This window comes from Trachypithecus francoisi, unplaced genomic scaffold, assembly GCF_009764315.1.
Source record: "Trachypithecus francoisi isolate TF-2019V2 unplaced genomic scaffold, Tfra_2.0 Lachesis_group0, whole genome shotgun sequence".
Taxonomy (NCBI): Eukaryota; Metazoa; Chordata; class Mammalia; order Primates; family Cercopithecidae; genus Trachypithecus; species Trachypithecus francoisi.
The window spans coordinates 149,002,325-149,030,029 of NW_022681453.1; positions in this window are offsets into that span (position 1 = coordinate 149,002,325).

The following is a 27,705-nucleotide window of genomic DNA, read 5'->3' on the forward strand; positions in this document are numbered from 1 at the left end:
GGAAGAAAGATAAGTTTGATAGCAGATTTCTCACCAGGAATGATGAAACTCAGCGAGCAGTCAAGAAACATATTTATTTAAACAAAAACTACTGTGAATTCTATGTTACCATAGAATTTTATATTGGGAAAATATCTAACATATGCAAAATAAAAATTATTTCAGACAATAAAACTTTAGACAATTCATCACCAGCAGACCAACACTCAAAGAATTATTAAAATAAGTCATTAGCAGAAAGTAAATTATATTTGAAGGAAATTTCTATCTACCTAACAGAAAAACAGCACCAGAAATTATTACCTTGCTAAATATATAAGATTTATTGTCTAATGATTCAAATCTTTTTAGGATATAATTGACTATTTAGCATGGGACTATCCTTAATAATACTATATTTCATACTTGAAATGTGCCAAGTCAATCTTAAATGGTCTCACCACACACACACCCACACACACAAAAGATGATAGATGTATTAATTAGCTTGATCATAATTATTTTACAATGTATGCATATATCCATACATCACATTGTACACCTTAAGTACACATAATTTTTTGTCAATTATTCCTCAATAAATCTGAAAAAAATAAAAAGGTAACTGATTGTTTATGATAAAATTAGTAATATATTTTCAGTTTTTTATATAAGTATGAAAATTACGGTAGTGGGGGAGATCTGATCTAATCCAGCCACCTCTTGACTTCTGCCTTCAAGTTTCTAATCTAGCTTTGGGAGATATTTAGTTTATAGTTTAAATAATAATATACCTTCTGCAAACTCATTGGCCTTTGTAAAGCTAATGAGAGATCACCAGGCTAGAGGAAGGAGAGGAGCCTGAAATCTGCTAAGGTGTAGACATATGCAATTGCCAGTCATTATTCCAGAGCTCCTGCAAATAACATCATGATTGTAGATTGGCCTTTAGAGATATCCTTTCAAGTTTTTTGCATGTCTGACACCCATGGCATCACCTGGACCCACAGACCAAAGGCTGCTGTGGCCCCACCCAGAAAGAACTCAGCTCATAGGAGGACTATGTTTCACACCCCTATGTTTGCACCCCAATCAATCAGCAGCAAGTACCCATTTCCCAACCACGCCTACCCCATCCCCTAAACTTTCTTTGAAAAACCCCTTACCTAACAACCTTAGATAAGATTGATTTGAGTAATAACTCTGTCTCCCACTTGGCATGGCCAGCCTCATGTCAATTAAGCATTTTCTTTACTACAGAAACCACGAAAAAAATAATATGAGATAGATAGCACTACACCAGGAGAGGAAAAATGGAAGTATACTGTTGCAAGGTGCTTATACTTTGCATGATGTTATATAATACCACTTAAAGGTAAACTGTGATAAGTTACAAATGCACATGCTATAAGCACTAAGCAACCACTAAAGAAGGAAATGAAAACAACACAAAAACTCCAGTTATAGCTGAGACAATAAAGGAAACAATTGAATAACCTATACTCACTCTCAGTTACTATTAAAAAGGCAATCAGTCTATTAAGTTGACTTTCAAAATACATGATAATTTCCACTTCTTACTATCCCAATCACTTAGTTTTGCCAACAGCATCACAAGAGATAGGGGAAGATTGGCCAGTTAATAGATTTTTCTCTCATATCAAATCCCCATGTTCTTTGTCAGTCTTTTCACATCCAACATCCATAGTTCCAATCCGTAAACCGAGAGTTGTTCTTGAGTTTTCTGTTGAGAATTTGAAATAATTGCCTTTACATGCTAATGAGGACTAATCTCTGACTTCTTTTATCTTGCCCAGATTTCTATCTAAGGGGTCTGGGGAATCATGCCTTACAAACCATAAATTCTCATCAGATGGGTTTTATTTAACCCTATATATCATAACTTACTTTTCACCTTGACTCGGGCATAACATTAAGATACAAGGAAGAAAATCAAAATATTTTACTCCCAAAACATGTTTCTTTGTCTCATTTTGAAATGGCCCTGCAAGCTGTCCTTTATGGGGGAAAATTCACATCTGTCAAGAATCCCTGTTAACATAGCTAGACCTTTTCCTCCCAGGGCCTCCAATTCTGAATAGATTAACTGAGAGTTTAGCACCTTTCAAAGGGTCTGAAACAATTGTCATCTATTGTCAGAAGGGACAGCCACTATAAGACTTCAAAAGAACCTTGGTCTCCACAATCTTTTATCTTAACCTGAACATTTCCTTTCTATAGATTCCAAGTCACTAGACAAAGTCAACCAGTTGTCAGCCAGAAAATGTTTCCATTTACCTGTAGCCTGGAAGGCCTTGCTTTGAGTTGTCCCACCTATCTGAACCAAGTCAATGTATTTCTTAAATATGTTTAATAGATGCCTCATGCCTCCCTAAAATGTATAAAACCAAGCTACTCCCCAACCACTTTGGGCACATGTTTTCAGGACCTCCTGAAGGTTGTGTCATGAGCCATGGTCATTCATATTTGGCTCAGAATAAATCCCTTGAAATATTTTACAAGGTTTAACTCTTTTGTTGACACTAATACATATTATGTTATTTAGCATCATTTAATCATAAACTTTTAAAAAAAGGATTTGATGGTTTGTTCTCTTATTATCTTATTTCAAGCTATTTCATTTTATTATTGGTATAGTTTTCATTCTTTTTTTCCTTGTTCTAAAACAGAAAATAAACTGAAAGCTACACAGCATAACTACCAGTCCACATTTGGTCTACACAAAAATATCCTTCACTTGACCTAGTCTACAAATAGTGGAAAGTAAAAAATGTCATCTAAGATGTAGAACTTGTTGATTCATTCTCAAACAAGTAGAATATACTACCATTTGTGTCTTAAAAACAGACATTTTCTGCCTTAAAATTGTCCTATAATATATGTTATTTGTCTAACAGAGAATTCATACTGAAACAGCTTTTATTTTTCTGGTTCCCATAGAGACAACACAGAATTATTTAATATCCATAGTAGAAAATTTTTTTAACATTATTTTATTTCAGTACAAAAATAATTTTCTTAATAATCATGAAAGGATGGTATATGCACTATTGAAGGCATTACAGGTTTCAAAATAAATCTAGACATTGCTCCATCCCTTGCTTTGCATTTTTAAAATTTTTATATTTTAGCATTTCATTGTTAAGCTCCAATTGTTTGAAATTTTTTCATATTTGTATTGTTAGAGTAGGTAATCAGTCAGACATGAGCAGAGTGGGAGAGGATCCCCGCTCAGCAGGAATATCAGAAGCTGATCAGGTAATGATCAGATAGTTGTCAAGCTATTGCTCTAAAATAATAATTGTAGCTGGAACCAGGGAACTGCAGTCTCCCAGTAGACAGAAACACCTGAAACTGGTGATCAGCAGGTTCCCGATAAGATTTCAGGAGTTGGACAAGTGAGCTCAATCATTCACATTAATAGGGAAAATGGTAGAGTTTAACTGGTATATGACCTTTCTCTAGGCACACTTGAGTGGTAAAGGAAGAACGTTTCAAGTGAGCATGTGTACAATTTCAGTGAACACACTGTGTGTATGGCCTCTCCCACTGCACACACAGAATGAAAATTTATACAAGTCAAAGGCAAAACTGAAAACTCGAATCTCTCAAGTTGCCCACTTGGCCCTCTTCCAAATGTAATTCACTTCCTTTCATTCCTGCTCTAAAACATTTTAATCAACTTTACTCCTGCCCTAAAACTTGCCTTGGTCTCTAACTCTGTCTTATGCCCCTAGGTAGAGTTCTTTCTTCTGAGGATGCAAAAATTGAGGTTGCTGCAGAACACCAAGGATTCACCACTGCTAACAGTATACCTCAATTTAAATATGGTTATTAAATTCAGAATATTTCTGAGCCTGCTGCTATTTTCTCAAAAAACACCTGTGTTTTTTCCAAGTTCCTGTAAGACAAGAAAGCAGAACTACTTAGAGGTCAAGTTATGCAATTGCTACATCTTTTGTAATATTTTATGTAAAAGATCTTTGTTTATGTCTATTGTAATCTTTTGTTTTCTTAATTCTTTAATTAGAAAACAATTAGCAATTAACAAAAAAATTAATTTTAATACATAATTAAAATTCAGTAATGTACTTCATGTACTTTAACAAACAAAAATATTATACATTGCAATTCACACTCATTTTCAAATTTAAAATTTTATATGCAAACAGACATTTTAATGTAATTTGTAATTTAAATTTCCTATTACAATAAAACAACACATTTTATATTATTCTGGGCTTGACTTTTAAAATACAATTAACATGTGGTAAAATCATGTTGATGCATGCTAACTTCTCCCATATACAATATAGAAATGACAAGCTATAAATTTTCTGAAGAAGAAGGAATGACAATTACAGTTGGTTAATTTAAGCAATGTAGCATACAACTTGGTTCTTTCTTTAATGCTTAAATCACAGTCACACTGGGAATCTTATAGTGTTGGAAAAATATTGAATGCCAAGTGCTTGACAAATTTGTATAATTTCTATCAGATTTCAGGGCAAACACTCAGAACTGCTGCCTTTGGTATAAACTGTCATTTTCTAATAAGCATACCATGTTTTCCTTCTCTGGTCTATTGATATGAAATAAAATAACAAAAAATTTATAACCTCATAGATCAATTCTTGCTAACTGCTAATCTTCTCACCCTTAATAACTTAAAATAGCTTTCCTCATATTATAAGCCTTGGGATAATTCACTTGGATTATAGTTAATCTGGCTATTTCATAATTTTCAATGAATGATCACTCACTTGGTACTAAAGGAGGATTTATTCTAAAATGTTAGCAGATGGAGCCTCAATCTCACTGAAAATTAAAAAGGGACATCATTGGTAAATTAAATATTTTACTTACATGTAATAAACAAGGATGAGTTTTCTACAATTTTGGATAACAGGAATTAGATTGTCCTTTGAGAATCTTAGGTCAATTTTGGAAGCATCAGCCTCACATGGATGGGAGAGTGTGAGTGGGCCAGAAGGTAAGCAGTAAGGGGCCTATGATCTACATAGAATTAAAAACTATAAGAAAGTCCACCAAAAGACAGTTTGCTTTTATTATTTTCATGTATTCATAATTCCAAACAATATCAGAGATAAAATTATTATCTGAAAAATCAAATATTTTTGACTCATATTCTAATGATTGTTATGATTACTGATGTACTTTAATGACATATATAGAGGTTTCAAAGTAGCACATTTTTATTACTCATTCCTTAATATATATTGCATTCTACACAGAAGTTAATTTGGAAAATACTTAGTTATACTGTTCCCCAACACAGGCAGACTCCTGAAATACACTCTAGATTCAGTTGATATTTCCAACGCCAGTAGCAGTATATATTCCTGCTGTCTTTGACACAGTGGATTTGAAATAAAGACAGTATAACATACATGTTGTATAAATTATATAATTTTACCACTATTTTGAGAAATGAGGCCAGTTTTGGTAATTTATGTACAATTCATTTTGTTTTATAGTACCAAGTTATTCCAAATGAGAGTACTGCTGTAAGGAGCATATATATCCACTATTTGTTTTCTTTCAAATAACAAGAAGGTCATATTTTGTATAATAATGCGTGCTGCCAAATGTTATCTAAACACAAATATATGTAGTTGTTTAACATATTAGCATAATCTCATCCAGAAATTTTTTTAAAAATTGGCTAGGGAAGACTTAGGCCATCTCATTATCTCTAAAGAATGTATCCCCCTATTTACATCTACAACACCAGGAGATAATGAAAAAAAAATTAAAATAAAAAAATTAGCTAATGAAGATTTTCATTTGGTGGAAAACTTGTAGATACTTGATTATAACTTATTAATAAAGCTCTTATGGAATACTTTTTCATCTCACTTGAATTAGATCAAAAACAATTTTATTCACCAATGTTATTTGTGTCACTCACCTATCTGATGCTCATTGGTTTTTGTTTAAAAAGCAATAAAAATTTTCTAATTTATAAGTAAAGTTTTCAATTTTTAAGAAGGTCATAGTAACGCTTACCCCTTTAGAAAGAGTTTAAATAAAAATCTGTGGTAAACCTATAGCGGGTAGATGCAGTCCTCATTGCATGTTGCAACAAATGTCTTTTCTCAAACAGCTTACAAAGGCTTAACAATAATTGCCTTACTTCTCTCAGCTTGACAACACTCCATAAACCTGCCATACCATTGTACAAGGCTGAATAAGCCTGAAGTTGAATACAATGTGTAAATCATAGAGGAAACAAAAAATAATATGCAATTACTGAGAGATTTATGGACATGTTTAATATAAAATAGTGAATCTCTGCAGAAAGAACAAAACAGCATTATGAAGCAGGCACTATAGTTTCAACCTGAAAAACTGCTTTAATAGCAGTTAAGAAGACATGAACAAAAGCAGCAGTTTGGTCCAGCACGGGTAAAGCCCTGGATACATTATGCAGGGTTCCTCTCCTTTATGAGTGAATAATACATTTGTCAGCTGGTTTGCCTCAAGGTATTAGAAGACATAAAAAAAAGTCACAGTGATGTATTTCGTTTCATGATTTATTTAAAAATTGCGCAACAATTGAAACATAAAGGTCATCAGACAAAGATTCATCATGTTAAAAACCAGTTGTTATCTACCTCTTGAAATCGCAAGATGTGAATATTGAAATCTGTTTCAGTTATGGTTATCTGATACATTCCGTCAACAAGGAAATTGCTAGTTAGTGTTGATGCAAAACTGAAACTTTAAACAAATTATAATATAAACATAATAGTACTATTTACTATAGTCATACAGTCTTATTGAGACATATTTGATACAGTAATTTTAGTAGTTCGTATCAGAATGTTACAGGTAGTTAAATAGGTATAAGCAGGGCAGGAGGGAGCTTCCCCCCCCCACCCAGTAGAAATGTAGGGTGATGATTCTGCAATTATTGCATTGCCACTCTACAAATGATAATTCGGCAGCCAGGGAGAGGCAAGCTCTTGATGGTCGGTACCTGTTCACATTAAAAGGGTTAATTGAATGCAGGCCCCAGGGAGAAACAGCTTCCTGGGCATGCATATTAAGAGGCTAAAATGGCGAAGTATGATCTTCCGGGTACATTCCACTGGAAAAAGGAAAAAAGCCTCAGATGGGTATGTGTATAACTCCCTAAACACATTGCATGTGCTTATTTTCCAAGAGAAAAGTAGGGCTCTGTGCATGCGGGCAAGCCACCCTAAGGGAAGAATCATGAGAAATAGGTGAGCTTATAAAAGTCCTAGGATCAGGACTAAACAGGTCAGTTGACCTTCTCTTTTTAACCTTCATGTGCCTGCTTGGGTCTCTTCCAAGTGCACCGTCTTTTCTTTCCTGTTCTAAGGTCTTTTTACAGAATCTTCCATTCCTGCTCTGGAACTTGCCTCAGTCTCTTTTTCTACTATATTCCCCTCAGTTAAATTCATTCTTCTGAGGAGGCAAGAACTGAAGTTGGGAATAAGTATGGGCTATAAATCACACATAATATCTTTTTAATAAAACAGAGATACAGAGACATAAAGTCATGGACCTTTTTAACAGAAAATAAAAGAGGCAAATAATAGAATAAGGTATAAAATATGTTGAAGTGCAATTATAAAAATAAAGGTGGGGGCAACCAGATACAAAAGCTAATAGTAGCCAGGTAGTTCTCAAAATAAATAAATAAGAAAAATAATCTCCCATACCGGTTAAATCCATAAGTATTTAGCTATAAGAAGCAGAGTATTATTCAGGACGAGCAAGAACAAATAGATGTATCATATAAAAATTACAGGAAACCAGGGCAAACTGTGTAAAGAAAAATAAGATGACGTGACGTAAATATATCACAACTAGACCCTCACCAGACTTCTAATAAGCAATAGCAGACACCTGAAGACAAATTTTTTTTTAGTGCTGAGGGAAAATAGCAATGAATGTAGAATTCCATATCTAGCTTAACTATCAATAAATAATTAAAATAAGTAAAATATTTTTAGACAAAGATTAAGAGAGTTTATTTCAATCAGTCTTTTACCAAAAGAACTTCAAAAAAAAAATGTACTTTGGAAATTAAAGCCAAAGAAAGTGAAATATTGATTAAGAAAAAGATATTTAAGTATTTAACTATAAATACATGCTTATTGAAAAAAAGAAAAAAGAGACTAAGTTTAAGAGATTACAAATGTAATGGAATAAAACTCTAGGAAACATCATAAAAAAGAAGGATAAAGAGATTAGAGTTAAAATATTTTGACAACCTTTTATTATACTGCTGTAAGTAAGTGATACTAAGCTTAGAAATTTGCTATATCAAATATGGGTAACAAAAACTTTGAAGATAACCACTAGAAGCACAAAAGTAGAATGTAAAAGTGTCATACCAACATAGAGAAATGATGTATTAGAAGACTTAATTTGGATGGGCGCAGTGGCTCACACCTGTAATCCCAGCACTTTGGGAGGCCGAGACGGGCGGATCACGAGGACAGGAGATGGAGACCACCCTGGCTAACACGGTGAAAATCCTTCTCTACTAAAAAATACAAAAAATTAGCCGGGCGTGGGCGCCGTCGCCTGTAGTCCCAGCTACTCGGGAGGCTGAGAGAATGGCGTGAACCCGGGAGGCGGAGCTTGAAGTGGGCCGAGATCGCGCCACTGCGCTCCAGCCTCAGCGACAGAGCGAGACTCCGTCTCAAAAGAAACAAACAAACAAACAAAAAACCGAAAACTTAATTTAATGTAGCTTAAATCAGAAAATAACAACAGCACGAACAAACAAAAGGAAACAAAAATAAAGCATGGCAAACAAGGGTGAAACATGTTTGATCCAGAAGTATTTCACTAGAAGAGGGTCGCAAAGATTACAGTGTAGGAGAAGATGCTTCAATTACTTAATCAACAGAGGTGAAGATATTTTTGCATATTTTAATAATGTATTTTATAGCCAGAAAGTTCGGTTGGTATGTTTGCTATAAAACAGATTACATTTAAAAATAAAATAATTTTGAAGAAATCTTTGAAGTTTAATTTCATGTTATTATGGAGAACTCTTATTAATGGCTTGTTGACTGCTAACCCCTCTTATTTTACCTCAGACCTGGACATTTGTAAATATTTTGTTGAATGGATTACAGAAATTAAGATGATGAGAAGTTAAGTTATTTGCAAAGACACAGAAAAGTGGATTGTGGGCTCAAATCCAGTTTCTTCAACTAAAAAAGGCATTTTTAAATGGCAAAAGATATTAATTAAGATATATGTATGCAAAGGATGTTATATAATTCACTTCCAGGTTCAACTCCAACACGTAACGAGGTTGGCAAACATTAGTTCTGCTATGGTCTGTATGTTTGTGCCCTTCCTCCACAAAAAAGTATTAAGTGTTTGAAGTGGGTACATTTTATGGCTTACAGACTCATAAGTGGCACCTACCTTTTGCATCCTCACATAGTGGGAGAGAAAAAGACAGCTCTCTGATGTCTTTTATAAGGAAACTCATCCCATTTATGAAGGCTGAGTCTTCCTAAAAGCCCCACCTCCAAATACCATCACATTGGGTATTAGGCATGAATTAATATTTGTGTGTGTGTGAAGTAAGGGACATTGATCCCACTCTGGCTCCCTCTGCCATCCTTATCTCACCCAAAGGGAGGATGAAACTATGCAATTAGAGAAACATTTGTGGAGGTCAAAGTCCAAAGATAATAGAGCCACTAAAAGTTGGAAATTTAATTATAAGATTATAGAAAACTCATCCTACCCCATACCCTACCACCAGGTCAATAGGGGTCCAAGACAATTGGAGTGAATTCCAGATGTAAAGGCTACAAAACAGGACTCCCACTGACTAGAGTACTAAGGGAAGCCTTCAACTAATACTGGAGACCAAATTGGGACAGAGAGAAATTTTAAGACTGATACACATATAGCAAACACTGAACACAGTCTAACTCTTAGCCAGATTTAAATAAATTCTCACACTAATACTCTGTTTATCTCATTTTCTGTTACTCAATACATGTCCAGAGAGAAATAGAAAGCTACAAAGTGTACCAAAAGGAAAAAATAAAAATAAAAATCACAGTCTGAAGAGACAAATCTAACAACAGGACAAAAATCAAATATGACACAGACATTGGAATTATCAGATAAAATTTAAAATATCAGATAATATTTAAAATAAAATATGATTAGTATATGAAGCATTGTGATAGAAAAACTAGACACCATGCAAGAACCGAGGGGTAATGTAACCAGAGAGATAGAAACTCTAAAAAACAGTTGTAAAAAGAAATGAAAGGAGTAAAAACACTGTAATAGAAATGAAAAATGCCTTCAAGGGAATCATCAGTAGACCAGACACAGCAGATGAGAGAATTAGGAAGTTTGGAGATAGGTCAATGAAATGAAACAAACAAACAAACAAACAACAACAACAACAAAAAATGAGAAAAAAAGAAATTAAACAAACAAAACTTAGCATCTAAGACTTGCGGGACAATTTCAAATGGTGCAACATATGAATAATTAGAATATCAGAAGAAGAAAAGAAGGCAAATGAAATATTTGCAGTAGCAAAGCCTAAGAACTTTCTAAAATTGATGAAAAGATCAAACCACAGAGAGAACATTAAGCAGTATTTTTTTTAATCTTCTAGGTATTTCATATTCAAATTGAAGAAAATCTTGGACAAAAGAAAATCTTAACACAAAGCATATGGGAGAGACAAATTTGCCTAAAGAAAAAAAAAAAAAAAGAAGTGCTATAAGCACTTCTTTTTTTTTTTTTTTTGAGACAGAGTCTCGCTCTGTCACCCAGACTGGAGTGCAGAGGCACAATCTCGGTTGAATGCAAGCTCGACCTCCCACGTTCATGTGATTCTCTTGCCTCAGCCTCCCAAGTAGCTGGGACTACAGGTACCCGCCACGATGCCCGGCTAATTTTTTGTATTTTTACTAGAGACAGAGTTTCACCATATTAGCCAGGATGGTCTTGATCTCCTGACCTCATGATACGCCCGCCTCGGCCTCCCAAAGTGCTGGGATTACAGGCGTGAGCCACTGTGTCTGGCCCTATAGCTCACTTTTAAATAGAAGCCATGGACATACGAAGAGGGTGGAATAAAATATTTAAAGTTTCAAAAGAAAAAAAATCAAACAAAAATTTAGACGCCTATATCCAGTAAAATTATCCTGCAAAAGTGAAGGAAAAATACTTTCTTAGACAAACAAAATTGAGTGACTTTGTCACCACCAGAATTGTCTGCAAGAAATGTTAAAGAAGTTATTCAGGCAGAAGAAAATGATGGAGGTCAAAAACTTGTCTGGCTGGGGGAAGTGGCTCACGCCTGTAATCCCATCACTTTGGGAAGCTGAGGCAGGTGGATCACCTGAGGTCAGGAGTTTGAGATCGGCCTGGCTAACATGGCAAAACTCTGTCTCTACTAAAAATACAAAAATTAGCCGGACACAGTGGTACAAGCCTGTAATCCCAGCTACTCGGTAGGCTGAGGTAGGAGAATTGCTTGAACCCAGGAGGTGGAGGTTGCAGTGAGCTGAGGTCATGCCACTGCAGTCCACTCAGCCTGGGTGTTAGAGTGAGACTCCGTCTCAAAACAAACAAAAACAAACAGTCTCTGCACTAAAAAAGGAAGCATATTGGAGAAGCAATAAGGAAAGTAAAATGAAATTTTCTGTTTTTATATGTGATAAATTTTTAAAACAATACAAGTAACTATGTACTGGGTGATATAGACATATTGATAGATTGGTTGATATCATTTATATGGAGAAGTGATACATGACAGCAACATTATGGGGACAAGGAAAAGAAATTGAGAATAATCATTTCCATATTCACTACATATGAGTAGAATAGTGCTATTTAAAAGTAGACTTATGTTTGTTGGAAATGAATATTGTAATGTCTGCGACAACTAACAAATGTTTTAAGTATAATTGGTATGCTAATGGAGGAAATAAATTGATATCATATAAAATGCTCAAAGTCAGAGAAAGCAGAAAAAGAGGAGGGAATCAACAAAAAAAAAATAAATCAACAAATATAAAGCAGTTCAAACATGGCAGATATTGATCCAACTATATTAATAAGTACTTTAAATGTGAAGAATTTAATATGACTATTAAAAAAATAAAGATTACCAGGGATGATAAATAATAACAAGACATGACTACATATACTCTACGAGAAACCCATTTAAAATACGAAGATAGTCAAGATGTCACCACTACGCAAATTATCCATGTAACAAAACTGTACTTGTATTCCCTGAATAAAAAATAAAGATAATAAATAAATAAGATATAAAGACACAGATAGACTAAAAGTAAACGTATGGAGAAATATGTCCCACACTAGAACTTAAAAGAATGTTAGCTATATTAATTTCAAAAAAAACAGATGTCAAAATAAGCAAGATATTGGGAAAACAGGGGCATTACAAAACGATCAGGGAGTCAATTATTGAAGAACACGTAACAATTGGATACAGGGATACAATTAACAATAGGGCATCAAAATACACAAAGCAAAACAAAAAAAAAAAACAGAATTAAAAAGAGAAGTAGAAAAATTTACTACTATATATAAAAAAAGTAGGCTATCAATAATTGACAGATCCAGTATGCAGAAAATAAGTGAGGGCATAGCTTAACTGGATAGCACCATCAATCAGCTGGACCTAACTGGTACTGAAAGAATATTTTACCCAGCACCATGCACATTCCTCTTAAGCTTACGTATGTCGTTTATGAAGAGAAATGTCATTCTGAGCCATATAACACACCTTAACAATCTCATAAAATTAGAAATCAAATAAAGTATGTTTTCAGATTACAAATGAATAAAGTCAAAAAAAAAAGAGGAGTAGCTGTATAATATTCAGATATTTGGAAATTATAAAATGCATTTCAAAGTGATGTCAAAGAAGTCTCAAGAGAAATTAAAAACTACTTTGAATTACATGGATATAAAAACATAACATCAAATTTTGAATGCAGTAGAATTAGTGCTTAGGAATAAATTTATAATATTTAATGCCTATTTTTAAAAATTTAAAAAGAATAACCTAAGCTTTTGTCTCTTAAGTGATCTTTACAATTTCAAATCTAGAAAAAAATGAGCTATTTATGCCTGTGACAAACATAAAACAAGAAATTGTAGACATTAGACAAAATGTCAAATTGAAATTAAGAAAACAATACAAATATCAATAAAATTAAAATCTGATTATTCTAATAAATTAATAACACTTAAAAACTTATAGACTCATTAAGCAAGAAAAGAGAGAAAAGGCACAAATTATCAATAACAGAAATGAAAAAGGGGTTTTATTATCATTACATTACAAATAATAACTACAGTAAAAGAAATACTATGATGAGCTTGATACTAACAAATTGCTTGTAAGACACAACTGTCACATTGCACACAAAGTGGAATGGATAATATGATTAGTGCAATATGTATTAAAGAAATGAAACAATAATCAACAACCTCCTTAAAAAAAGCACTAGACCCAGATAATTTCATTGAGGAGTTCTAACAAGTATTTAAGAAGGAAAAATACAAATTATCCACAATGTCATCCAGGAAATAGAAGCAGAAAAAATACGTCCAAACTCACATTATGAGATCAGTATCATTCTAACACCAAAATCAATAAATCACTTCAAGAAAAATAAACTACCGATGAATATATCTCATGAGCACAGACACAAAAATCTTCAACAAAGTATTAGCCAATTGTATTATACATTCTACATTGTGTAGCATTATACAATCTAGCATTGTATACAAAATTATACATCCCAACCAAGGTAATTTATTCCAGATACTTAAGCTGATATAATATTTAAAAGGTAATCAATATTATCTATCATACTGAAAGGTTAATGAGAAAAAGCATATGACTAAAAATTAATGTAATAAAGCCATTGACAAAGTCCAACATCCATTATTGATAAAAACTATTGGCACACTGGAAAAAAAAATCCTCTAAGAAAAGAAGGAGAACTCCCTTGAATTTACAAGCAAAGCTCCAGCTAGCATTATACTTACTAGATTGGACGTTTTACCCCTAAATTTGGCAATAATGCATTACCATTAGGAATCTTTTACCATTCCCAACCAATTTTGTACTGGAAGTGCTAGCTGGTGCAATAAGAAAGAAAAAGAGATGGCAAAAGATGACAAAGGAGAGGAGGAAAAGAGGTGGGAAGGATGAAATGGAGGAGGAAAGCAAAAAAGAAAGAAAAATTTGTAGATTGGAAAGAAAGAAATAGGACAGTGTTCTTCCACAGATGATGTGATTGCCTATGTAGAAAGTTCCAAAGATTTTACAAGAAAACTTCTTAAACTAATAAGCAAATGTAGAAAGTTTTTAGTATCCAAGATCAGTATGTAAAAGACAATTATTTTCTAATATAGCAGCAATAAAAATGAAATACAAGAATTTTAAAAATACTATTAATAAGATTCACAAAGATAAAACACAGGTCTAAATCTAACAAAATATATACAGAATTTATATGTAGAAAACTATGAAACACTGATAAAAAATAAAAAAAAAAAATCTACAGAAACCAACATGCTATGTTCATGGATTGGAAAACTCAATATTGTTAAGATAACAATCCTTAATTCATAGATTTGGCACAAACCAAATCAACATACCAGCAAGCTACTTTGTAGATAGCTATAAACTTATTCTAAATTTTATGTGCATAGGCAAAAAAGCCAGAATAGCCAATACGATATTGAAAAAGAAGACAGAGAGTTCAAGCAAGAATGCTATTGGCAAAAGGATAGACACATGAATCAATGAAACTAAGTAGCTCAGAAATAGACACACACAAATGTATTCAACTGATTTTTTAAATAAAGATGCAAAGACAATTTTAAAATATTATAGAAATTATAAACTACAATATGCAACATAATTTCTCTATATTAGTTGCTAAAATATAATGTTTTCAGGAAATGGTGCTGGATAATTGGATATCCATATGCAAAACAAAAAGGACATACTGACTTGACACCTTACTCAAAAATTGACTTATAATTAGTAAAAGACTGAAATGTAAACTGCAAAACTATACAACTTACAGGAAAACATCATGTGCCCCTGGGTTTGGGATGAAGTTTTTATATAGAATAAGTAAAGCGGGATGTATTAAAAATGGTAAGTTGGACTTTATTAAATTTAAAAACTTCAGCTCTTTGAAAATATGAAAAGGCAATCCATAGACACAGAGAAAATAGTTTCAAATCATACCTAAGTCCTGACAAGGACTTAGTTCAAAAATATACAGATAATACTTAAACCTAACAATCTAAAAATAAACAGCTTATTTTTTTAAAAGTGATCTGAACAGACAACTTACCAAAGAAGACAGATAAATGGTAAACAAGCATATGAAAATATTTTTCACATAAGTGATTATTTGGAAATACAAATTAAAACAACGAGATACCACAGCACCCATTATTAGACTGATTCAATTCACAATTTCACAATATTATTTGCTAGTGAGAATTCAAAGTGAAATAAACTGTCATTGATTGTCTCTGAGAATACAAAGTGTGCAGCTGCTTTGAACAACAGTTTGGGAGTTTCTCACAAAGCTAAACATACTATAAGACCCAGCAGTTGTGCTCCTACACATTTACCCAACTGATTTGAAAACTTGTGTACACACAAAACCTACGTGAAAATCTTTATAGCAACTTTATCATCAAATATTAGAAGCAATAAAGATGTCCTTCAACAGACATAGCTATAAACTTATTCTAAATTTTAGGTGGAATTAAATGGATAAACAAATCATAGAATATCCATACAGATGAATATTTTTCTGCCATAAAAAATGAATGATCTATGTCAAACCATGCAAACATGTGGATTACTCTTAAATGCATATTGCTTCGTGAAGAAGTCAGTTGAAAAGACTACATACTGCAGTATTCCAATTATGTGACCTTCTGGACCCTCTAGGTAACAGAAACACTATAGACTATTAAAAGTTAAGTATGTGCCAAGTTGCAGAAAGTAGAGGTGAATAGGTGAAGCACAGGGGATTTTTGAGTGCAGTTAAAATATTTTGTATGATGAGGTGGTGGTAAATACATGATGCTGTGCATTTTTTTAAATACATAGAACTTTACAGTGCAAGTGGTGACCTTAATGTTTGCTATGTAAAAGAGAAATCATTTAGGAAGTCAGATGACTCTGGAATGAAAAGCAGAATATGGCAAAACAATATAACTGCACTGCAAACATAAGAAGCAATCATGCTGAATGGGGTGGATGAAAAGATACTGACCTAAGTATTAACTATAGAAATGAGTGCAATCTGGAAGATCAAAGTCAAAAGAAAGTGTATGCAAGCACTGTAATCAAGCTGATAAAATTTTCCCCCCATGAGGATATAAGTCAACAAATCTGAAATGACTATATATGTATAGTGGAATTGAAGAGTTAAGTAAATGGATAGTGGATGGTGGAAGCTAGATTTCTCACTGTCTGAGTAAGAAATTGCTGAAAAGCAGGAGGAGCAGGTTAGCATGATTCATGTGGTAATGTGTTGGCATTGGAGATTTCAGTATAAACTCATGTTTAGCTTAGCACAGAGATAGATAGTTACACATTGCTATGATATTAATATTATTATTTCCTCAAATTACATACGTTGCAATCTAATCACAAATGTAATATAATTAGGAGGTAAGATATTTGGAGAGGTAATTAAGTCATGGGGACAGAGCTATCATGAATGGCATTTGTGCCCTTATAAAACACACACACACACACACACACACACAGAGAGAGAGAGAGAGAGAGAGAGAGAGAGAGCTTATTTACCCCAGCCACCATGTGAGGACCCAACTAAAAGGCACCATATATGAACCAGGAAACAGGACTTCATCAGACATCAAATTTTCCAGTGCATTAATCTTGGACTTCTCAACATCCAGAACTGTGAGAAAGAAATGTCTGTTTGTAAGCCACCCAGTCAATGTTTTTTTGCCACAGCAACCCAAACAGACTAAAACACATATAGAGATATTTATAGATATAGGCCATATGAAAAGGCCTAGAAGCAATAATAATCCTGTAGCAATCAGCAAACCTAGCACCCAAAGATTGGTTTGTAATATTATTTTCCAATAAAAGACCCAGGGATCCTTGGATAAATGATGCTTCTAAAATTGGGCAAGATATACGCAAGGTGAGTCCAGAGCTTCTTTAGTGACAAAAGGTAAGAAAGTGCCAGCACATGCGCACGCGCACACACACACACACACACAACACACACACAGAGAGAGAGAGAGAGAGAGAGAGAGAGAGAGAGCTTATTTACCCCAGCCACCATGTGAGGACCCAACTAAAAGGCACCATATATGAACCAGGAAACAGGACTTCATCAGACATCAAATTTTCCAGTGCATTAATCTTGGACTTCTCAACATCCAGAACTGTGAGAAAGAAATGTCTGTTTGTAAGCCACCCAGTCAATGTTTTTTTGCCACAGCAACCCAAACAGACTAAAACACATATAGAGATATTTATAGATATAGGCCATATGAAAAGGCCTAGAAGCAATAATAATCCTGTAGCAATCAGCAAACCTAGCACCCAAAGATTGGTTTGTAATATTATTTTCCAATAAAAGGACCCAGGGATCCTTGGATAAATGATGCTTCTAAAATTGGGCAAGATATACGCAAGGTGAGTCCAGAGCTTCTTTAGTGACAAAAGGTAAGAAAGTGCCAGCACATGCGCACGCGCACACACACACACACACACAAACACAATGATGGGCTATGTTAAAAGGGCTCAGAAGCCTATTGAAAGCGCTCCCAATTTTCAAACCTGGAATCATTTGAACAAAAAAAAGTTAGTATTATAACTGAAAGTTTAGAAAAAAATACATGAGTCCCTACTTATAAAAAGACATGATTGAATAAATAAATGAGGACAAAACTCCATCTCTTATGCAATAGAATGCCAAGTAATTTACTTAGATAATTTACTCTTAAGGAGTTGGAGCATAACTCTTTATTTCTTAATGTTGGAGTTCATGTGTGAGCATAACTCCTCGTTCTTTCATGTCATTATTGAGAGACTTCTATGAGCAATCCTCAAAACTATCAAAGTCATCAAAAACAAGGGAAGTCAGAGAAACTATCATAGCTAAGAGGTGCCTAAGGACATGAGAACTAAATGTAGTGCTACCCTGCATGTTCTTCTGAAACAGAAGAAAGACATTTGTTGAAAACTAAAGAAATCTGAAAGCAGTATGGACATTAGTTAATAATAATGTGTCAATATTGCATCATTATTTCTGACATAGATATCATAATATGAGATGTTAATAATAGCAGAATTCTGGTGTGGGTCCCATAGGCAGAGCAACATTTTGGCACAAAGATGTCCAGTTCCTAATATCCAGAACCTGTGGATATGTTACTTTGAACATCCCAAGGTAAGGAGGTTATACTGGATTATCTGTGTGGGTTCACTCTAATCACAAAAATCCTGAAAAGCAGAGAACTTATCCTGATTGTGTTGAGAGAGGTGAGACAAGAGAATAAGGAGAGTAATAATTTGAAGCACGAAAGAAACTCTATCAGTCAACATTGCCTTTGAAGGTGGAGGAGAGGGACTGGGAACTATGGAATGTGGGTGTCCAGTAGAAGATGGAAATCAAGTCTCTCCTGGAGCCTTCAGAGAGAAACACAGCTCTGTGGACAACTTGATTTTAGCCCTATGCGACCCGTGTCCAACTTCTTACCTACAGAACTGTAGATGATGAATTGGAGTTTTTTGGGTTTTGTTTTGTTTTGCTTTTAAGATGCTACATTTGTGGTAATTTGTTACCATGATAATAATAATAATAATAATAATAATAATAATAATAAAATATAAGGTTATATGGGAACTCTGTGATATCTGCACAATTTTTCTGTGAATCTAAGTTTATTTTAAAGTAAGAGGCTTACTTAAATAGAATGTCAGTCAATATTTTTAAGCTAAATGAAGAATAAACTTGAGAAGGAAGAATATATTATTTGCGTATAATGTATCTGTGAGAAGACTGAGTAAACAAAGTGATTTAACTGAAGTGCTATAAAATATAAAATTCACTGGTCTAATGACTCATCCGCCTAAACTCTTTTATCATATTGTCAACTTTATGTCCAAGAAAAATCCTATTATGAATGGTAACCTAGTGTACCTCGAGCTTGAGTGGCACAAAATTTTCCAACGTTCCGTTGTACTTTTCCTAAAAGTAGCTGAATGCTCATTCTCCGTGTTTGGAGAAGTCCAGAGACATTTTGCTTATCTCCAAGGGCTTTCAGGGGAGGACTGTCTTCAGATTTAGCTCCTGCTACAGCCTCCACCCAGACTGCCCTCCCACAACCTTCATCAGTCTTCCTCTTCCAGCTTCCTTCTTATTGTTGTTCCCTCGATACTCCATGTTGGACAAAACTCTTCTTCATCTAAGCAACAGCAATGTTAGCATCATTTTTTTGTTTTGTTTTGTTTTTTTTGGACCATGTTGTAGAAAGCAACATTAATGTCAGTGTGCCTGGCAATTGTCTATGCTCTGTCACAGATGCCTTAGAGGCCAGCCTGGTATTCTCAGGCCACAATAATCAGATTATTAGATCTTTACTTACATTCCTGCAGCATCTTTCTTTCTTCACTGCAGAGATGATTATAAAATCTCAAAGTTCTTCTTTCCATTTCCAGAAGAATTCACCTATCCACTTGTTTTTCCCTGTATTTCAGAACATTCCAAAAAAGGAATGGTGTTCATTTTTTAAATCCAAATCCATACATCAAGGCTGTTTTCAAAATGAAGACATTTATTTTAACATGGGTTATGCTGCCGCAATAGTTTGTTTAAAAATCATATACATATAAATATAAGGACTACAAATATAAAAATAGCTCACCCATTCTTAAAATATCTCCCCCAAGTAACCAACATTAGTATTTAGTATTTGTGTACAGTAGATTTCAAACTTTGTATACTGTCTCTGTGTTAGACCAACTTCTTTGATTTTTATTCAAAAATTAACCTTGCCTAATTTAAGCAAAAAGAATATTTGTTGAAATTATAGTGAAATAATTCAAAGAATTGAAAAGAGATCATCAATTAATCCTTAGAAGACAGGCAAGCCTTGAGGCAAAAGTTAGTGAGCGTGAGGGATCTTCACCCAGGGACACTTCCATGGGGGTGAGTCGGTTGACTTGACCCACAGTTTTATGTCTCTGTGTGGTATGTCAAGCTTGAGTGAGAAGATTTGATTGATCTGGATTGGGACAGTAATGACAAATTTGGGAGCATTTAGCAATGGTCAAGGATTATGGGGGGAAAACAAGAAGTTAAAAGCATTGCCATGGCTCCAGGAGAAATCACTGTGGGCTAAATTGTCGTCCAATTGTATCTACTCCTCATACCACCAAAATAACTGTGATAAGGTGAATATCAATATTTTCACACACACTAAGATTATATATGAAATACATTCCTGCTGTTAGAAGGATATAAATTATATCAACTGAAATAAATTACTTTCAATAATAAAAATGTGATACTTAGAAATAACCTCTAAAATCTCCAAATTGATCTGAGATAAGTAGGACGCAGCAATCAATGTTAGGCAAATTTTCAAAGGGACATATTCACAAAACATTAGATATTTGTTTAGAAAAGAGAAACGGATTAGAGTTGACAGAAGCACAAGAGAAAAATAAAACATTACGAAGATTGTGAGTTAACCTAGCTGCAGATTTTGACCAAAATAAAGATGAAACTTTCTGAATATTTAGAAATCTAAGATTAAGTGGGCCCCATCTAAAATATCATTTTAAGTTACCTTTCTATTTCTGAATATTTAAAGAGAAACATATCTAATTATAGCCTTTTTATTTAGAGACATATGTCATGCTTGTATTTAACATGTCTTTTTTAAAATTTATTTTTATTTTATTTAATTTTTAATTTTTATTTTGATGGGTATACTGTAAGTGCATATATTTGTGGGGTGCATAAGATGTTTTGATACAGGCATGCAATGCATAATAATCACATGATGTAAAATGAGATATCTATCCCCTCACACATTTATCCTCTGTGGTACAAAAAATCCAGTTACACACTTTTGGGTATTTTTAAGTGTTATTGACGACAGTCACCCTGTTGTGCTATCAAGCACTAGGTCTTACTCATTCTTTCAATTTTTTTTTCACCCATTAACCATCCCATCTTCCCCCTACCTCCACTCCACCCCACTCGACTACCCTACCCAGCCTCTGGTAACCATCTTTCTACTCTTTATCTCCACAAGTTCAATTTTGAGTTTTGATCCAACAAATAACTGAGAACACAAGATATTTGTCTTTCTGTGTTTGGCTTATTTCACTTAATATAATGATCTCCAGTTTCATACACGTTGTTGCAAATTACAGGATCTCATTTTTTTGTATGGCTAAATAGTACTCCATTGTGTAAAAGTACCACATTTTCTTTCTCTTTCTTTCTTTCTTTCTTTCTTTCTTTCTTTCTTTCTTTCTTTCTCTCCTTCCTTCCTTCCTTCCTTCCTTCCTTCCTTCCTTCCTTCCTTCTTCCTTCCTTCCTTCTCTTTCTTCTTTCTTCTTTCTTTCTTTCTTTCTTTCTTTCTTTCTTTCTTTCTTTCTTTTTTCTTTTTTTGAGATGGAGTCTCGCTGTGTCACCAGGCTGGAGTGCAGTGGCGCGATCTCGGCTCACTTCAACCTCCACCTCCTGGGTTCAAGCAATTCTCCTGCCTCATCCTCCCAAGTATCTGGGACTACAGGCTTGTGCCACCACACCCAACTAATTTTTGTATGTTTAGTAGAGAAGGGATTTCACCATGTTGGCCAGGGTGGTCTTGATCTCTTGACCTCGTTATCCATCTGATTCAACCTCCCAAAGTGCTGGGATTACAGGCGTGAGCCACCACACCTGGCCAAAAGCATGATATTTTCTTTATCCAGTCATCTGTTGATAGACACATATGTTGCTTCCAAATTTCAGCAATTGTGAACAATGCTGCAACAAACACAAGGGTGCAAATATCTCTTTTATATATAGATTTTCTTTCTTTTGGGGTATAGACCCAGCAGCGGCATTGCTGAATAATATGATAGCTCCATGTTTAGTTTCTTGAGGAAGCTTCAAACTATTCATGATAGTGGCGGCGTGAATTTACATTTGCACCTACAGTGTACAAGGCCTCCCTTTTCTCCACATTCTTCCCAGCATTTGTTATTGCCTGTCTTTTGGATATACGCCATTTTAATTGGAGTGTGATGATATCTCATTGTAGTTCCGATTTGCTTTCTCTGATGATCAATTGGTGAGCACCTTTTTAAACACCTGTATTTCATTTGTTTGTCTTTTCTTGAGAATTGTCTATCCAAATCTTTTGCCATTTTTACATATGGAGTATCAATTTTTTTCCTGTAGAGTCATTTGAGCTCTTCATATAGTCTGGTTATTAATCTCTTGTCAGATGGATAGTTTGCAAATATTTTCTCCCATTCTGGGTGTTGTCTCTTCACTTTGTTAATTGTTTCCTTTGCTGCAAAGAAACTTTTTAACTTAATTTTATTCCATTTGCCTGTTTTTGCTTTGGTTGCTTGTGCTAGTGGGATATTACTCACAAATTTTTTTCCCAGATCAATGTCATGGAATCTTCTTGCAGGAATTTCATAACTTGAGGTCTTATGTTTAAGTCTTTAATCCATTTTATTTGATTTTTCTTAATATGACAAGATATAGGGGTCTCATTTCATACATCTACATATGGACACTCAGCTTTCTCAGCACTGTTTATTAAAGAAACTGTCCTTTCTCCAGTGTATGTTCTTGGCACCTTTGTTGAAAATGAGTGCACTGTAAGTGTGTGGATTTTTTCTGGGATCTCTATTCAGTTCCGTTGCTCTGTGTCTATTTTTATGCCAACACCATGCTGTTTCAGTAACCATAGCTCTGTATTATAATTTGAAGTTAGATAATATGACTCTTTCAGTTTTGTTCTTTTTGCTTAAGACAACTTTGACTATTCTGGGTTTCTTGTGGTTCCATATACATTTTAGGATTGTTTTTTCTGTTTCTGTGAGGAATGACGTTGGTATTTAGGGATTGCATTGAATCTGTAGATTGCTTTGGGTACTATGGACATTTTCACAGTATTGATTCTTCCAATCCATGAACATAAAATCACATTCCATTTTTTGTGTCCTCATTAATTTATTTCATCAGTGTTTTATAGTTCTCATTATAGGGATCTTTCACTTCTTTGGTTAAATTAATTCCTAGGAATTTAATTTTTATTTGCTGTTAGTACAAATGGGATTACTTTTCTGATTTATTTTTCAGATTGTTCACTGTTAGTATATATAGAAATGCTACTGATTTTTGTATGTTGATTGTGTATCCTACAACTTTACTAGATTTGTTTATCAGGTTGAATAGCTTTTGGTGGAATCATTAGCTTTTTCCAAATATAAGATCATGTCCTCTGCAAAAAATAAATAATTTGACTTCTTTCTTTCAATTTGAATATCCTTTATATCTTTCTCCTGTCTGAATGCCCTAGCTAGGACTTCCAGTATTATCTTGAATAACAGGCGAAAGTGAATATCCTTGTTGTGTTATGGATACTAGAAAGAAGCTTTCTGGTTTTTGCCTATGCAGTGTAATAGTAGCTCTCAATCTGTTATACATGGCTTGGCTTTTTAAATGTTGAGATATATTTCTTCTATACTCAGTTTTTGGGGGGTTTATCATGAAAGCATATTGAGTTATATCAAATGCTTTTCAGCATCAATTGAAATGATCATATGGTTTTGCCCTTCATTCTGTTCATATAATGTAACACAGATTGATTTGCATATGTTGAACCACGCTTGCATTTCTGGGATAAATCCCACTTGCTCATGATGAATAATGTCGTTTACATATTGTTGAATTCAGTTGGCTTGTATTTTGCTGAGGATTTTTGCATCAATATTCATCAGATATATTAGTTTGTCATTTTTTTGTGTCATCGTCTGGTTTTAGAATCAGAGTAATACTGGTCTCCCAGAATGAATTTGAAACTATTCCTTCCTCTTCTATTTTTCAGATTAGTTTGAAAAGGATTGTTATTCCTTTACATGTTTGGTAGAATTCAGCAGTGAAGCCATTAAGTCCTGGACTTTTCTTTATTGGGACTTTTTTTTTTTTTTAATGGATTTGATCTCATTACCTGTTATGGATCTGTTCAGATTTTTGATTTCTTCATGGTTCAATTGTGATATATCATATATGTCTATGAATGTATCCATTTCTTCTAGATTTTACAACTTATTGGCCTGTAATTTCTCTTAGCCAACAGTGATCCTATGAATTTCTATGTTATCAGTTTTAATGTATCCTTTTTCATCCTTGATTTTATTTATTTGTATTTTCTTTTTTTTTAAGTTAGTCCAGCTAAAGGTTTGTCAATTTTGTTTGTTTTTCAGAAAATCCCAACTTTTTGTATCATCCATCCTTTTTATTATGTTTCCTCATTTCAATTTTATTTATTTCTGCTCTGATCTACATTACTTTTTTTCTCCTACTTATTTTGGGTTTGGTTTACTCTTGCTTTTCTAGTTCTTTAAGATGTTTCATTAGGTTATTTACTTAGGCTTTTTTTTTTTTTTTTAATGTAGGTGCTTATAGCTCTAAACTTTGTACTTTGTACTGCTCTTGCTATATCCCATAGGTTTTGGTATGTTGTATTTCCATTATTATTTGTTTCAATAATTTTTTCTATTGTTTCCTTAGTTTCTTCATTGATCCACTGATCATTTGGAGCATATTGTTTAATTTTCATGTATTTGCATAGTTTCAAAAATTCCTCTGTTATCGATGTCTAGTTTAATTCCACTGTGGTCAAAGAAGATGCTTCGTATTATTTCATTTTTTTGGGTAAGTTTTTTTGTGATGTAATATATAGTGCATTTTTGAGAATAACCAATGTGCTGAGGAAAATGGTTTATATTCTGCAGTCTGATGGTTCCTGGTTGATTTTCTGTCTGGAAGATCTGTCTAATGCTGAAAATGGGGTGAAGTCTCTAGCTATTATTGTATTGGAGCTTGTCTCTCTCTTTAGCTCTAACAATATTTGCTTTATATATTTGGGTGCTCCCATGTTGGATAGGTATGTGTCTAAAATTGTTATATTATCTTGCTGAATTGACCACTTAATTGTTATATAGTGACCTTACTTGTCTCTTTGTATATTTATTGTATTAAAATCTACTTTGTCTAATATCAACCAGTATAACTAATCCTGCTCTTCTGTAGTTTCCATTGACATGGAAACTACATGGAAACCATCTTTTTCTATTTCTTATTTTCAGTCTATGTGTGTCTTTGTAGGTGAAATATGTTTCATGTAGGCAATAGATTGGTGAGTCATTTTTTTATTCATTCAGCCACTCTATGTCTTCTAATTGGAAAGTTTTTACATTCCAATTTACATTTACATTCAATCCATTTATATTCGGTCTATTTACATTCAATGTTCTTATTTATAAGTAAAGACTTGCTTCTGCCATTTTGTCAATTGTTTACCGGTTGTTTTCCCTTCTTTCTTTTCTTCCTGTCTTCCTTTAGTGAAGGTGATTTTCTTTGAGGTTTCACCATGTTAGCCAGGATGGTCTGAATCTCCTGACCTCGTGATCCACCCGTCTCGGCCTCCCAAAGTGCTGGGATTACAGGCTTGAGCCACCGCGCCCAGCCTAGCAATATATCACTTAAGTTGGAGAATACATTTACACACACACACACAAGCACAGACACAAATACACAAGTATGGATTTGTGCGCATATGTGTAATATTAAACTTTTCTAAAATAAGCAAACATGTATTAAGAAATAGAGACTTAGTTTTCAGCCAGAATAATATGTTTAAATCAAAACTCAGTCAGCATGATTATAAATTTAAATGAATCAAAACACATTGCAGATTTCAACAAGACTTACATTTCTGGTCATGCCGGAGTAAAAGCTACAGAAAACCCTACATGAAAATCTAAAACATGAATCAGATATAAGAAACAATAATTTTTAAGACAATATACATAAGGCAGTAGAGAAATGTGATCCCCGTGAAACAGGAAACAAATTAGGTGAGCCCCCATAATTGCCACAGTTTGCTGCCTAGGGAGTATTTTCTGGTGTTGCGAGCAAGAAGTTAGATAGAGTTGAGGTGCAGAAGTAGAACTAAAAGTCTGGAGACACCAAGGTAGTGAAAAGTCACATGCAGAATACTGGAGAGAGAGCACATGCAAAATGATAGAAACATGGAGATCTGCAGAAGATCCAAGTTTAGAATTCAGCTGAGCACTGACCAGTGGGTGCTTATAAAGAAGTTACCTGGCACAAGAAAAAGAAACATCCAAATTAATGAGAGTTAATAGGGACACACTCACATACAGCCAGGAAAAATACCTGTAAGTGTAAAATCCTATTACTCACAAAAATTTGGGTACAGTGTACCTGCCTCGGTAATACACAACAATTATATTTAAACTGATTGCTACTCCTGTGCAACTCAAAATGACTGAATAGGAAGAGCTCTAGTCTGCAGCTCTCAGCGAGACCAACAGAGAAGGCAGGTGATTTCTGCATTTCCAACTGAGGTACCCAGTTCATCTCATGGGACTGATTGGGTGCAGCCCACGGGGAGCGAGTAGAAGCAGGGTGTGATGTTGCCTCACCCAGGAAGCGACAGGAGTCAGGAAACAGAACAGAGGCCTCAGAAATAACACCACACATCTACAACCATCTGATCTTTGACAAACCTGACAAAAACAAGCAATGGGGAAAAGATTCCCTATTTAATAAATGGTGCTGGGAAAACTGGCTAGCCATGTGCAGAATACTGAAACTGGAAGCCTTCCTTGCACCTTATACAAAAATTAACTCAAGATGGATTAGAGACTTAAACGTAAGACCTAAAACTATAAAAACCCTAGAAGAAAATCTAGGCAATACCATTCAGGACATAGGCATAGGGAAAGACTTCATGATTGAAACACCAAAAGCAATTGTAACAAAAGTCAAAATTGAAAAATGGGATCTACTTAAACTAAAGAGCTTCTGCACAGCAAAAGAAGCTATCATCAGAGAGAACAGGCAACCTACAGAATGGGAGAAAATCTCTGCAATCTACCCGTCTTACAAAGGGCTAAGGATATGAACAGCCAACAGACATATGAAAAAATGCTATCATCACTGGTCATCAGGGAAATGCAAATCAAAACCACAATGAGATACCATCTCATGCCAGTTAGAATGGTGATCATTAAAAAGTCAGGAAACAACAGATGTTGGAGAGGATGTGGAGAAAAAGGAACGCTTTTACACTGTTGGTGGTAGTGTAAATTAGTTCAACCATTGTGGGAGATAGTGTGATGATTCCGCAAGCATGTAGAACCAGAAATACTATTTGATCCAGCAATCCTATTACTGGGTATATACCCAAAAGATTATAAATCATTCTACTATAAAGACACATGCACACGTATGTTTATTCTAGCACTATTCACAATAGTAAAGACTTGGAACCAACCCATACGTCCATCATATATGCCATGGAATTCTA